The following is a 15,276-nucleotide window of genomic DNA, read 5'->3' on the forward strand; positions in this document are numbered from 1 at the left end:
GGGCCTATAACCTGAGCCCTGACACCCAGGGCTGAAGCCCTCGTGCTTTGGCTCCGGGTGGTGTGGCTCGCGCTTAGGCTTCAGTCCTGGGCAGTGGGGCTCTGGCTTTGGCCCTGGGGCGCAGCAAGTCTAATGCCAGCCCTGGCGACTTCATTAAAATAGGGTCATGACTCACTTTGGGGTCCCAACCCACAGTTTGAGAACCGCTGTTCTAGCTGGAGCACGAATTATCTACTGCATATACATTATTCACGATCAGTTATACACCAGCAATGGGACGAGTCAAAATCTCTTGGCCTAGATACCCCTGGAATTTTAAGGAGTTCCAAAACCAAACCTGGATCCAAGTCTTTGATTGGCCCTTATGCCTTCCCCCGATACAAACATCCCCCAAACTAGGGGGAACAGTGTATTTCAATAGCTAAATCTGAGTCTGAATTTTGCAGCTAATGCGTCTCCCTAATATGAACCTTTCTGCTACAACACAACTGTAATCCGTGACTTTGGTGTCAGACATGCAGAGGAGGTAAATATGCAGGTTTTAACTTGAATTTATTTGCCTGTATTTTCTTTGGAAAGGAAACAAAGTCATTTTTCAGCTTTCAATAATAATCCTTCTCATGCAAATGTATACCACCTACTGACGCTCTGCAATGGATTGTCAATACATGCTTTAAAAACTAACAAAAACATTTAAAAATATTTCAAAGATCTTTCTGGCATTATAATTGTAAGAAAAATGGCCTGTAGTAGCGGGGAAATGATGGGCTTGATTCTGCTACCTTTACTCCCATTGAGTAAGGTACGAGTCATGGAATGAGGTACCACTCAAGGTGAGTACAGATGGCAGAATCTGGTCTGATATGCCTTGTAATTTATTAGCTGCAGGAACTGATTTTAGATGTGTTGTATTGTGTACATTAATCACAATTAGTTTGGTTTCACAGAACGATATAAACACCCATGTCAAGCTAGCCTCAAATATGTGTTATAAAATCTTAGTAAATTTAACACAATATGTTAGTAAATGTACTATTACTATGAGATAACAATGTAATGGCCTACGCATGAAAATTCTTGGATAATGTAAGAGCTAGTAACTTCATTGCCAGAATGCAGATTCCAAGGCCAGAAGGAACCATCATGATCATCTAATAACACGGGCCAAAATACTTTACAAATTATGACTCTTATTCAAATATGCCTGTTATTTTGAAAACTAGGGTTTTACTTTTAATTCATAGTTTTCCCCTTTTTTTCTTCCACTGCCCCTGCCTTGTTTAACCCCTCACATGCCCATCTCCATGCTTCTAAAGATCATCCAAAAAAATTATCCATATGACAGACTTTCAATATCCTGAACAAACCTTATGGAATTAAGTTAAGGTTTAGCTTAATTCAGTAAAGTTTATTGAATTAAGGTTAACACCTTGGGGGTACACTGTATTAAAAATGCAATTGTGTATGTGTTATTGTGGCACTGTATGAATCTTGTCTAGTAAGGACGGGGGATGCTCATGCACTTCCTTTGTTATCAACCCTTTGAAGCTACCTTAAGAATAAAGCAGGCTTTCCTAGGAAACCTGTGTGGTACCTTGTAACTGCAGCAACTACACTCCTTAACCATCTCTGAAGAGAAAGCAAGCAGATGCCCTCTGGCAAACTGCCTGTGCTGGCAAATACACAGTGAAGGCAGGGAACTGTGCAGCCTGGAAATACCTCAGTCAGAGAGAGATGCCCAAATGCCACTCTAAGCTGAGGGGTGGGGTCTGCCCAAGGGAAGCTTCCTAGTTTGCCTTTAAACTGGAGTCCCTATATTTACAACACAACCTGCAAAAGAGAAAAGTCCTGTGGTTACATGTTTTCATTCTCTCAGTTGCAATTATCATAAACTCTTATTTTAAGCACCCAGGGATAAGAGGAAAATACTCTCCACCCAAGAGAGGTGAAGCTGTAGGGTGACCAGATGTCCCGATTTTATAGGGACAGTTCCGATTTTTGGGTCTTTTTCTTATATAGGCTCCTATTACCCCCCCACCCCCGTCCCGATTTTTCACACTTGCTGTCTGGTCACCCTAAGCCAGGGGAGCCAGATGCCTTAGAGTGGGTGCCCTTGATGGCCTATTGCAGCTGCACAGAACTGCGGCAATCAGGACGTACAGTATGTGTGTATGTGGATGCTCCTTTCAAGGAAGATCATACGACATTCCCCAATAAAATATATTTACACAGTCAGGAAGAAGTGTGATTCAGTGGGTAGGGCACCGGACTGGGATACAGCACCCTTGGGTTCTACTCCTGGCTCTCCTATTACTTTGCTGTGTGGCCTTAGAAAAATCACTGAGCCTCAGTATTCCTATCTGTAAAATTGAGCTTAAAAAGAGCTCACTCAGCTCTGAAGCGTTTTCAGATCGACGGATAAAAAAAGCGAGATAATTCTAAGTGTTTTTTATAATACTGGTCACCCATTACAAGATTGTGGCAAAGGTCTGCCCAGGGCCAGCACTTCCAGTAGGCGGCCCTAGGCGGTCGCCTAGGGCGGCAGGATTTGGGGGGCAGCATTTTGCCGCCCTTGGCGGAAATTCGGTGGCGGGGGGGTCCTTCTGCTCAGGGTCTTCGGCGGAAATTCGGCGGCGGGTCCTTCACTCGCTCCGGGACCGCCGCCGAAGTGCCCCGAAGACGCGGAGCGGAAGGACCCCCGCCGCCGAAGACCCCAGGCCCCCTGAATGCTCAGAGGAGGAGCGCTGCCGCCTAGGGCGGCAAAAACCCTGGCGCCGCTCCTGGGTCTGCCTTTTTGGGACAGATGGTCCCAGTGAATTGAACGGAGAAACCACATACTCTGAGGCTAAAGACAACATTCAGAATAGTTCTCTGTATTCATCTCTGTACAGAAGAATAATCGATATTAGCAAGGAGATGGTGTGGTAATACTTACCTGCTCCACAGGGAGGGAATGAGTATAATAATGGCCTGTGTTATAGAGTAGATGATTGCAATGGTCCCTTCTGGCCGTGGCATCTATAAGTCTGTGTGTTAATGTTTGTAAAGCGGCCTGAAGATGAAAAGTTGTATGTTAAGTGCTACAGTAATTACATTGATGCATCTGGCAATGAAGCTGCAAGGATTGTTCATACCAAAGATGCTCCAAATCAGTGAATTAACATTGTGTTGAAAACAATGAATCCAAAAGGCATACTATGCTTGGCAGCTCCAGGAGCGGCGCCAGGGTTTTTGCCGCCCTAGGTGGCAGCGCTCCTCCTCTGAGCATTCAGGGGGCCTCGGGTCTTCGGCGGCAGAGGTCCTTCCGCTCCGCGTCTTCGGGGCACTTCGGCGGCGGGTCCCGGAGCGAGTGAAGGACCCGCCGCCGAATTTCCGCCGAAGACCTGGAGTGGAAGGCCCCCCCCCCCGCCGCTGAATTTCCACCCCCCAAATCCTGCCGCCCTAGGTGACTGCCTAGGGTCGCCTAGTGGAAGCGCCGGCCCTGAGGAGCTCCTCTGACTTGGTCAATGCAGGTGACTTGCTCGTGTACCGGATGGTTGAGTGTAACACCAGCCCGGGGTACAGCACGATTACCTCGCAGAAGACTCAAATGGAAGATTTTCAATACCCCAGGATTTGAGATTCTCAAATCTGTCTGGCAGTTTTACCAGTTGACAGGTAAAAATCCTGCTTGTTTAAATCTAGATAACCCATATCCAATGAGCTGAAGGCACGGCAGGTTTGACAAGCATGAGCAATGTAAATCTGCAAACTTGTATAGACATAGACCTTTTCCACCCTAGAATCTGCATTTCCCCTAAATATATTGACAGTAAAACATATAGCAAAGACACAGCTCAGGGCCATAGTAGCAAATACCACTCTAACCTAGAGGGGGGTGGGGGATGGAGGAGACTGAGCAAGGAAGGCTTGCTAGTTTACCTTTAGACTGGAGTCCCTATATTTATAGCACAACCCGCAAAAGAGAAAAGTCCTGTGGTGACTTGTTTACATTCTCTCTTTTGCAGTTATCATAAACTCTTATTTAAAACACCACGGGATGAGAGGAAAATACTGCTGGCATCAGTAGAGATTGTTATATTATGTCTAATTGTATGGCTTACATCATGGGGACTAATTAAAGTGCTATGCCAGATCTCGAAAACAAAAAATGTAAACTTTGAAAATTATTTTGAAGCATGTTAACCTTGAAGTGCTCCAGGGAGAGCTTTACAACTACCAGATGAACATCATGGGCGTTAGCCTTTCCAAGTTCCATTAATTTACTCTAATGATTTCAGAAGTGGTTTTTTTCTTTTCCTTCCAGGTTAATCACAGATTAGATGCTTTAACACACTTTAAAGGGAATGCTCTCAGGTCATCTTTGGCCTTGAATTTAGGCTTTGTATGAATAACCTTTTACATAACCTGTGACTAACAGAAATGCTTCCAAGTTTTTGGTTTTTTAAATCATTTCCAGAGAAAGAATTTAACACACGCATACATACAAATGTCCCCTGGCTGTTCATAAGAAGCTTAGAATGAAATTAACCAAAACCTGACTACTAAAAGGTGATACTGACTAGTCTAGTTTCATTGGCCAAGCTTAAGAAACGCAGAAAATAAACAACACAAAAAAAGAGTAAACTAGATTTGAAAAATTCTGTGTTTTAATAATCTGTGATAAACTTCCTTGTCTGTGTTACAAATTGTGTTTTTAAAAGATAAATTATTTTTAATCCTATGTCTCTTTAATAAACAAAATCTCTTTATACAAAAAACCCAATTCGGCTCTCACTGAAGTCAACGGGAATCTTTCCACGAACTTCTATGAGAGTTGGATCCATTCTCAGGTCTCTGAAGCATAGTTCTTCTCTTCTATTCAGCTAGCTGTGGTTTTCTCTTGGCTTGTTTCTCCACATCTCCGGTGACATTTGTAGAACCTTAACTTGCCTATCATTCTTTGCAGGACAACTTCCCTCTAAATTCTCTCTCACTGACCACCTTGGCCTATTTTTGTCCTATCTGGAAAGGCAGTTTTTTTTGTCTTTTGCCTTTTAGCCCCCATCCACTGCTTCACGCTTAATACTGAAGTTCTGTTTGTACATGTGTATAGTGCCTTTCATATTGACAGATCTTAAAGTGCTCCACAAACTAGATGCACACAAGTCCACTGAAGTGCTTCTACCTCTAGGTTGCCGGACAGGAGCCAATTGGCACAGAAATTGATTAGCAGTGGGAAAGGCAACTTTTGTCCAGGGACATTGGAACAAACTGTATCTCTTAAGAAAAGTGCCATGAAGTCTTTACTACCCTCCCAGAGCAGGCAGGATTTCACTTTCTAAGGCCTGATCTGAAAAAGTGAGAGATGAAGGGCCTGGCTCCCCACATCAGTTTTACACTATTGTAACTCCATCGACTCCCTTGGAATTACTCCTGATTTCTGCTATGTATGTGAGAGGAGAATCAGGCCAGGGTTGCCCCTTTCTAGAGGATTTTTTCCCCTCTTGACTTTCGTCAGTATCTCCAGTATGTTTCATGATTGTAAAATTCTATGTTTTACATCAGATTTAAAATTATTTTGTGATACGATTGTATGACAGACATTTTAACATATGCATCATCCATGTGTGGAGGGATAGGAGAAAAGCAAATCCCAGCATGTAACATTTCAGCAAAAATGCAGATTGACTCTCGCTCAGGCCTTCCCTCTGGTTCATGATGGAGGCACCAAATTCCAAAAGAATGTGACTATCATGAAAATTATTGTGACAAATTACTTATATAGCTTCAGAAATGTACACACCGCTTTACAAACATGGAGTAAGGCATGTCCTCTGCCTTGAGGTGCTTACAATCTAACAAACAGAACAAACTCAAGACAAGATGACACATGAATGATAGGTTGTGGAATGGATAATGGAAAGGAGATATGTGGAAAGATTAATGGGGAGGAAGAGAAAATAGGAAATATTCCTAACAGAAGTGGGTATACAGGAGGGTTTTGCAGGAGACCAAGAAGTTGTCTGTGGGAACATAAAAGGAAAACCAATCCAGGTAAAACTCACCTTGATACAGGAATATTAAAGAGTTTGTATAGAAGAACAATGAGCTTGTTCTAGACCAGTTTGCCCAAGCATGCTTTTCTTGAGCATTTCAGGCTACAAACATAAGAAGCTGACACATGAGGTCTAAGTGAAGGGATCATCTTTTTGGCCACATATTTGATTTTAGGCTCAGATGCTGGCCAGTTCTCTATCTGGTGGTTGTGGGTGTTTGGTGTTTGATAAGGGTAGCAACTGGGTGGCTTTATGAAGAGTATGTAATGTGTTCAGAGACCATGGTTTATGGATGCTTAGTAAATTGTTACATGATAAATAATATACAACAGCTCATTCCAGCTGAAGTCTTTGTTGCCAAATGCAATGTGTGAAGTGAGCAGGAAGGCTGGTTACAATAGACAAATTGGCACTGCTGTTAACTTAATTGATGTAAGTACACCAGTGCAAGAGACTTTACTGTAGACTGGGCCTAAGACTTGCCAACTTACTTATATAGTTTTAAAAGTCTCAATCTAGAAATCTCTGTTGAAGTGGGGTTAACAGAGGAAGGGTGGTCCATTGGTTAGGTTGCTAGCCTGTGACTTGGGAACCTGAGATGCAATTCCCTTCTCCACCAAAACTTCCTGTGTGGCCTTGGGCAAGACATTTAGGGTAACAATTGCGTAAGTCCCGTTTTCAAAAATGACTTGGCACGTCAGAGCCAGGGCCGGCTCCAGGGTTTTTGCCGCCCCAAGCGGCGCAAAAAAAAAAAAAAAAAGCCGCGATCGCGATCTGCGGCAGCAATTTGGCGGGAGGTCCTTCGCTCCGAGCGGGAGCGAGGGACCATCCGCCGAATTGCCACCGAATAGCTGGACGTGCCGCCCCTCTGCGGAGTGGCCGCCCCAAGCACCTGCTTGGCCCTGGTCAGAGCCTACGGCTATGTCTACATTAGCACTTACGTCGGTACAGCTGCATCGCTGTAAGCTTTCTAGAGTAGACATAGCCATAGTGTCAATGAAAGTCACTTTTGAAAATGAGACTTTGGTGCCTATGTTATTTAGGCTCTTTTGAAAATTTTACCCTTAGTCACTCTGTGCCTCAGTTCCCCGTCTACAAAATGAAGATAACAGCACTGCCTTACCTCACAGGGATGTTGTGATGATAAATATATTAAAGACTGTGAGGTGCTCAGATATGACAGTAATAGGGGAGATATAAGCACTTAAGCAAGTGGCTGCTCAGTCAAACCCTGAACATATACCTTAGGGTTGTTGCATTTCTTCCATTTATTTCTGCCAGCATTGAGTGCCACAAGGTCTTTAATATCTTCTCTGAACAGACGGGGCTCTCTCTCTGTAAGATCTGGTCTGACAGGTGAGAGAGATGGAGGGCCTGGTTCCCCTCTCACACCAGTTTTATCCCATTGTAATTCCCCTGGAATTACTTCTGATTTCCTGTACTGCCCTGATGAGGACTTGCAGAAGTGTGAGGAGTTGGAGTGCAGCCCCAGAGCAACTGCAAATAATGACTTCAACAAGTATTTGACAACGTTAGCTAAAGAATCCTGGTGTGTTCTGCCTGGCAAACCGAGTAAAGGGGGTAACAGGCTGGTTAAGTCATTCTGCATCATCTTACTGGTCTATATTCATTAGTTTTCTTTGTTATTCTTTGGCAGAAGTAAGAATGCTGAGCAACATGGTGTAAACTACTCATGTCTGGCAATGTAACATCAGAAAGGGCTAATAGTCATTATTTACTTTGCACCAGCTTTTCATTCTAGCCTGCCCTGTGAAAACGTATTACTTTATTAGACTTTATTAATGGTAGAAACTCATGTGTGTCCTACAACTTCTGAGCTGTCTGTCTCTGAGCCTGCCAATTGGATGTCTTCATTGCATCGTTTCAAGGTCTTCATGAACCTTCTCTAATTTGTGTTGTCTTTACTGGGTTTTGCGAGATCCTTATTCAGACAAACTCCCATTGATTTCACTGGAATTACACAGGCATAAAAATGGTGCAACTTTGTGGAGAATCAGGCCCACTGGCTTCTAAAAATACTTTTCCTTAAAGTCAGGATCCTGTCCGGTTTTCTATTCATCGAGAATGGCTCTCACTCTCAGAAGTGTAAAACTGAAGTACATGAGAGCAGAATTTGCTCCAAGATTCTGCACTGTATTTTTTTCTCTGCTGTGGTTGTTTGGTGTGTACATTTCTCTGTGTGTGTTTTTTTGTTCTGTGTGAAAGTCACACACAAGTCTAGACCTGTGTGTTCTTCTGCAGGTATTTTAATGATTGACCTCTTCAAAGTGCACTTGTCCATGGTCAGTCATGCAAATCCTTTGGAATAAATTGGCAGAAGTGAGATTTGAACTCTGAGTTATCCTTCAAAAATCTAAATGATTCCAGCTACCTCTGCTCTCCCGTGCACTAAGTGGCAGGGCCCGTCTCCATTTCCTCCTGCTCGTTGAAGGTTTCAGCTCTGTTTATCCTGCAGCCATTCTAGCTGTTGTAGATAGACATTCTTCCTCTTGTGAAAAGTTAATCATTTAATAATAACCTTGGCTCAGTTTGCCCGAGCCCTTCAGCTCCCCTCCTTCACACTAGTCTCCTCCCTGCAGTGACACTTCAGAGGAAGCAGCTGGGCTTCATTACTTGTTGAATCACATTTTTAAGACGCGGCACAGAAATGCCTCATTTACTTGCTTGTCTTTCCTTTTCTTCCTTTTGTTTTTCCTTTTGTCTCTTGTTTTAAGGCTGCCTCTGATAACGGCAATTATAGAAATCCCGTCCTCCCGCAGAGGCAGCTGTAGATCATTTGGATCAAAGTGCAAATGAATTTTAATGAAAAATATTAAGTCAAAATCCTGCCCTTCCAGCTGGGAGCGGTGGAGGGTGGGAGGGAGCAGAGTACTTCTGTACCCAAGCATGCAGGCCAAGAGCCATCCTGCTGTTGCAGGGTTGAATGGCTCAGGTCGGGGTGGGGAAGGGGAGCGGCCTTTTTAACTGTTATGGCAGCTCTGAAAACGAGACTAGCATGTCCCCAACTAGCACATGTTGCTTGGCTATTTCATGTGTACTGGCTGGCTGGAAGGCTCCCCAGAGCTCCTGGCCAGAAGGACACACACACCTCTTTGAGGGATTTGGTGCACTGGCAGGTATGGCAGCCAGCCTGCCTGCCTAATGCTCTCATGGGAGTTAGGTAGGAATTTTTCCTTGCTGTTCTGCAGGTATGCTGGGGAGCAGGTCCGCACAGAGCCTTCTGGGAACCTGGGACAAAATCGGAACCTGAGGCCCGCACCCTTCCAAAAAATTACCATGAAGATGAAAGAGTTTAAAAGGAACGGAGATTTGGTGGGGGAGGGGGAAGAGGGCCCAAGTCTGTGGAGTCACTGCCATCCCCCAAGGAGCTGAGGGGGGCCAGGAAAAGGATGGGGAAACAGAGAGGCCCCAGGCCTGTGGGGTCACTGCCCTCCCCAGGGGGAAGGACGGGGGATAGAGATGCTCAGACCTGTGGGGTCACTGCCCCCCTTGGGATGAAGGGCTAGGAAGGGCCCAGGCCTGAGGAGCAGGTGGCTCTGCCCTGTCTGCAGCCAGGGGGGGCGCTCCCGGTCCTTCCCTTCCCTGAGCTCTGGCAGGTGGGAGTGGTATCCCCGACCACACTCCTACCTCTGGGCTCTCAGCCTGGATGGTCACTTCAGGCCCCGTGTGGTGATGATGCTCAGCTGGGGTGGGTGAGTCATTCCATGCACTGTGGACCTCAGGCACCAAACCTGACTGGCGCTGCTATCCGGTGTGCCAGGTTGCAATGCCTCCCACTCAAATGTGGCCCAGCTGCCTCTCTGTCGTTCTGAGGGACTGGGGCACACTTCCCCTTTTGCTACCTCCACCCAAGTGGCCCTACTGGGGAGGGAGATCTAGGAGGCTCCCATTCCCATTGTTAAGCATACAGATGGGTCCCATCTTACCTCACTGAAGACTTTTACCATTGGCTGTGGCCTATAATTTATTTCTGAGCATATGAAGGTTTGTATATAGAGATACTGTGCTAATCAGAGTGACCGTACAATACTTACCTTGAAAATACTGGGCTGGCCCTCAGTGTAAACTGGTACCGGTCCATTGGAATCAACAACAGCTCCACTGACTTGCAGCTGCTGAAGATCTGGCCCACGGGCAGCTTTTAAACTATATGTTAATGCAAATGCATGTTACAAATATCCTACCATTCAGCACTTTCTAGATCAGCACTGCTCCAGTATCATTGTGCTGCTCTGAAAGTATCAAATGAGTCTCTGCTAGCAACTATAATAATATTTAAAGGATTTAATTGGCTGTGTTTTCAGTCTTATTATGGAAGAAAAGTTATTGTGGAATTTTTCTCTAATAAATTATGCTTCCATGGTAAATTAAAACACAAATGTACATTTATTATTTAATTCACTTTTAATATTTAATTAATTCATTCAGTTATTTCGTACGTCTTTGAATTCATTACTTAATAAAAAAGTTATACAGCAGCTGTTTTACCTCTGTCAAACTATCTGGGGACCTAAGTTCACTTTATTTTAATATTTTAACTCTAATAGAAATGCCAGTTGAAAAAATGTCAGCTGCTTCCAAGTAGTAGTTAGGTTTTAGAAGCAAGAAATTGGTCTAAGGGCTTCTGTTTCCTATGGCTACTCACTTTCAACTGAAAGCAAAAGAAACCAGAAAAGACCAGTAGAAATCAAAGGATCAGTTGAAGGATTCTAATGTGTCTACTGGAATTTTCATTAGAAAAATTGGACCTTTTGAGGTATATTAGTGTTGGCTAGGAATCCTGGAGAGAGTGATTCAGACTTCATTTCTGGAGGTGAATTAATTGATGGACAGAAGTAATTTGAAAAAGTTGTCACAAATGTGAGTACTTCTCAGATACTTCAAATAAGATGTGTTTTTCTACCTGCCAACACTATCTAGTCACTTGAAACTCAGATAGTGTTGAATGCTGTAATTGGATCTTCTATCAAGGCCAGCTGTGCCCTGCAATACCATTCATTTTTTGAACGTTGTCAACTCATATGCTGGGGTTTTCTGATATACATTGATCTTCTGTTTTTAATATTCCCTTGAGACTCCCCTCCGTGCCATTTCAGGTGCCAGTGGTGCTCTCACCCACACCAGAAAAAGAAAGTTCAGTATATAAGATGGAGAGTATCTGCCTAAACAGTCTGTGTTTCATCCACTCTTTTAATTACTTTATATTCACTGAGCCAAATCTGCCATCAGCTACACTGCAGAGTTACAGATATAACTGGTACCACTTCAAATGCCTTTTTTGAAATACATTTTGAGGGAGGTGGGTTCAAATCCCTACTCTGAATCAGGCAGAGTAGGGACTTGAACCAGGGTCTCTCACATAGCAAGGGAATGGCCTAATCACTAGGCTATTGGGAATACTACTAGAGCCCCTTCCCCATTGTCTGTTGTGCATGTCATACATGGTCAGACTATATCTACTGGATCAGACCCTGCAAGTGGGGAATGCCTAGTTGTGAATCCCCCCTGAGCTTGGGCATGAGCTAGACACTGACCTACTCACTGGTAGAAACATAGGCGCTTAGGTACTTTAGGTGCCATAGGGTTAGGTGCAGCTGAGCAGTGGCTTTGTGAGTGCCAGTGGGCACATAAATGTTGGACTTAAGTGTCTAACTGACCCTTTAGGTGCCAAAGTCCTGCCTTCTGAATCTAGCCCATTAGAATGTCAATGGGGTCATTCTGGATTTACACCGAGGATGTAACTGAAGGCAGAATTTGGTCATTTGTATCTATAACAGCATCCTCCAGTGACTAGGGCACTGGTCTGGGAATTAGCAGGCAGGTGCCCTTGCCAAGTCATTTCACCTCTCTTGGCTTTTGTTTCTCCATCTGTAAAATGGGAATAATGAGATTTTCCATGGTAAAGTATTTTGAGGCCTACTGATAAAAAGCCAGTAAGTATTATTGGAAATTATAGCTGTCAGTTTGAGAATATTGCAAAACTGATACAGGTTTAGGTTTAGAACTCATTTAGAACAGTGGGTAAGATCATAATGTAGCTGATTCAAAACAGGGTAAGTAAAATCTGCCCTGAGAAGCCATCGTTGCTTTTCTGTGCTCAAGTATTTTTTATTTTTATTTCACTAATCAATCAGTCTGACTCATACTGAGACACATACATGAGTATAATTATCAATTTAAATAAACGATTGGCTAGCTGGGAATTTGGGTGTGATCACTGATGTCTGGCTTTTCTCCCCCTTGGTATATGCCTCCCCCTCTTTCTCTGGGGCCCATCATGCATTCCATAGCATTGTCTGATCAGGGATTTAAATTTCTCTGCAGTGAATCCACCAGCACTGCCCTGTCATTGCAGTTAGTCACACCTTCTCAGTATGTTATAAGCCTCCTGACATCTCATCTCACCAGTTCGTTACTATAGAGTCAGAAACAAAGCTAACCCACAATCACCCCACCCCCCCCCAAAAAAACAAGAGAAAGTTGGTAGCAGGCACTGTGGTTGGTCAGGCCTTGGCAGCATGTGCAGTAATATAAAAAATAGACAGTTTACTGTAACATTAACTAACTGCTAAACATATGCTTGAAGTGCTTTGCTGCCGGTGGGCCAAAGTTCTTTTGAGCTGGGACAGCACCTCCCTCTGCCCATGGACAGCTCTTAGCAAGTAGTAGTAAGAGCTACAAAAGTAGGTATGTGGCAGGGTTAGAATGAAGGACACTGGCTCACATAATCCCAGTCAAAACCAACTATCCCCATTTTCAGACGAGATGAGAGAGGGAGCAAGAAGAAAATCAATGTGGATGTATGTGAGACAAGTCCTGATGCATGTGCGGCACAGGACTGCCTGCCTATGCCTTCTCTGCGAACCTTACTCATGTTGCATAGCACTCACATGAATAATCCCATTGAACTGACTGCAAAAGCAACCTTCTAGCTTTTGTATGTGACACACGGCAGTTGCTGAGTTTAGGGAGCTGAATTAATAGGCACATTAGGAAGCATTTGTTTCTCTTCCTGTGGGTGTTTCTGGGAGTGCTTACTCCTTTTGTCTTTAGCAGTATGGCTAACTGCTCCTGGGGAGAAAAAAATACTTGGGTGTGTTTACTCTAAACTTTACAGGTAATGCCTGTGCAGCTAACCCACCAGAAACAGTACACTGACATACACAAATAGTATGTAGATTATGGGCCATCACTGAGAGTTTCACCCCAGACCCTGACTGGTGTAATACATATAACAAACCAGCAGCCATAACAACAATGGACAGCTATCGTGGTAATAAGAGGCTGATCAATAATTCATTTACTATTCCTTGCACATTTAATCATGATAAATGAATGGGGTTTTAGTGTGGCACTAACATGCGTGTCCCTGGGAATTTAACAATCAATGTGCCATTATTTTAAAGTCCAGCTGTCCTCGCTTCGCAGACACTCAGAAAACATCAGAGTTGTTCTACAAAACCCAACAGAAATAGGGCAATACTTGGAAAGCTTTGCAAAGCCTTGGGCCCTATGAAGTTAATCTGCCCAACCATGACCCCCTTTTTAACCAGTCCATTCCATTCCATCTGTGACCAAGAAAGACTAATCATATATTTGGGGGATACCAATTCCTTCTTCTTTATTAGCCATAAAGAACGGCATATGTTCAGGCTGTTGAAACCTCTGAACTCAACACATTAAAAAGTGAGTGTTAGAGTTCTATTGGCAGTATACCAACTTACAGACAAAAGCAAGGAAAAGCTGTAATGTTGCTCTTAACTCACCTATTACACTGAGATATTAGATGTATTCAAAAATAGCAAGCACTGCGGAGTGATATACTTGAATAGTTTTTGTATTTGAAATTGCTAAATCATTTAGAGCAATTGCAATGACCATCATTCATCTTCCCCTCCTATGAAAAAACCTGCAGGAGGAGGGACTTGGGGACAGGTAAGGATCCCTATGTGGATTTCTTCTACATCATCATAGCAGGGGAGCAGGGTATGCAAGCTCCAGGAAACGAATATAGGGCCTGCATCCAAAGTGATGGATCCCCTCTCCAGGGCTGGGGAGAACCACATGGAGGCCCTATGCTTTCACATAGGCTCTCAGCACCACTCCCTGGCTCCCTTGGAGAGGCACTAACAGGGATGTCCCCTCCCTAGCTGTGGCAGTCCCCAGTTCCCAGGTTTGTCTGTGTGGGAAGGGATGTGTGATGGCTGCTCCAAAGAAGAGTTAATACAGACCCTGGTTGAAATCTGCTCTAATATATGCTAGCTGCTGACATCTCCATGGAGCTGACACAATTGCTGGAGATCGCTGGGGCACAGGGAAGCCCTGGCCACATCCCTGTCCCCTAGGGCATAGACATAGTCACTGCACAGGTAGCTGGAAGGGAGGATTGGTCTAGCAGCCATTATTTTGCCAGAAGATCCCCCTACAAGAAGTGGCAAGCTATGCAGCCTTTAGGGCTACTTTGCACCAGCAGTGTAGCACAAATCAGCTGTAGAACAGCAGAGAACCCAACCCTCTGATTTTAGAACTTTTTTTTTAAACTATGCACCATAAGTTGGGCATGAGGCACTTTGCTGTTGGCATTGATCCAACTAAGAATTTGCTCTTTCTTGTTTCATCTGGAGTCAAATGAAAGATTTATTGGATTTAACTGCATTGCAAACAATATTTATAAACTTCTACCTTTATCTCGCTTACTTTTAAAGTGCTATCTTTTTGTCCTTGGCTGTTCTAAATTATTAACATATCCTACAGTGTGCTCAAGATAAGAGAACCTTCAGCTTTTATTCTCTCACCCTTTAGTCAAGCCAGTTTTGCTGTTTCTCACTGGATATCTTTGATCAGCCTGCTTGTTGGATGCTAAGCTACAGGGACACCACAGCTGAGAAAGAAAACAGGGAGGGAGCCAGCCCTTTCAAGAATCCCTAGTGACCAGCAAGCACAATTCCCACCAGATTCAGAACTTTCTGGTGATCTAGGCAGATCATTTGGATTTGTACAAGCATAGGGCCAGGTTGTGGTGCTGCTCATCCTTTATATGAAGGGTAGTACGTTTATAAATAGTTTAATAAGTAATTACTAGATGTTATAGTTGGACTCTGTAACAATTGAACATTTAGCATGTTAATCATTCATTGACGCTTTCTAAACTAATTTTGAATGTACCCTTAATGTAAAGTGTCACCATGATACATTTATTCACAATGAGTAGTACCTT

The sequence above is a fragment of the Terrapene carolina genome, unplaced genomic scaffold, assembly GCF_002925995.2.
Source record: "Terrapene carolina triunguis isolate 2854851 unplaced genomic scaffold, T_m_triunguis-2.0 Scaffold211, whole genome shotgun sequence".
NCBI lineage: Eukaryota > Metazoa > Chordata > Testudines > Emydidae > Terrapene > Terrapene triunguis.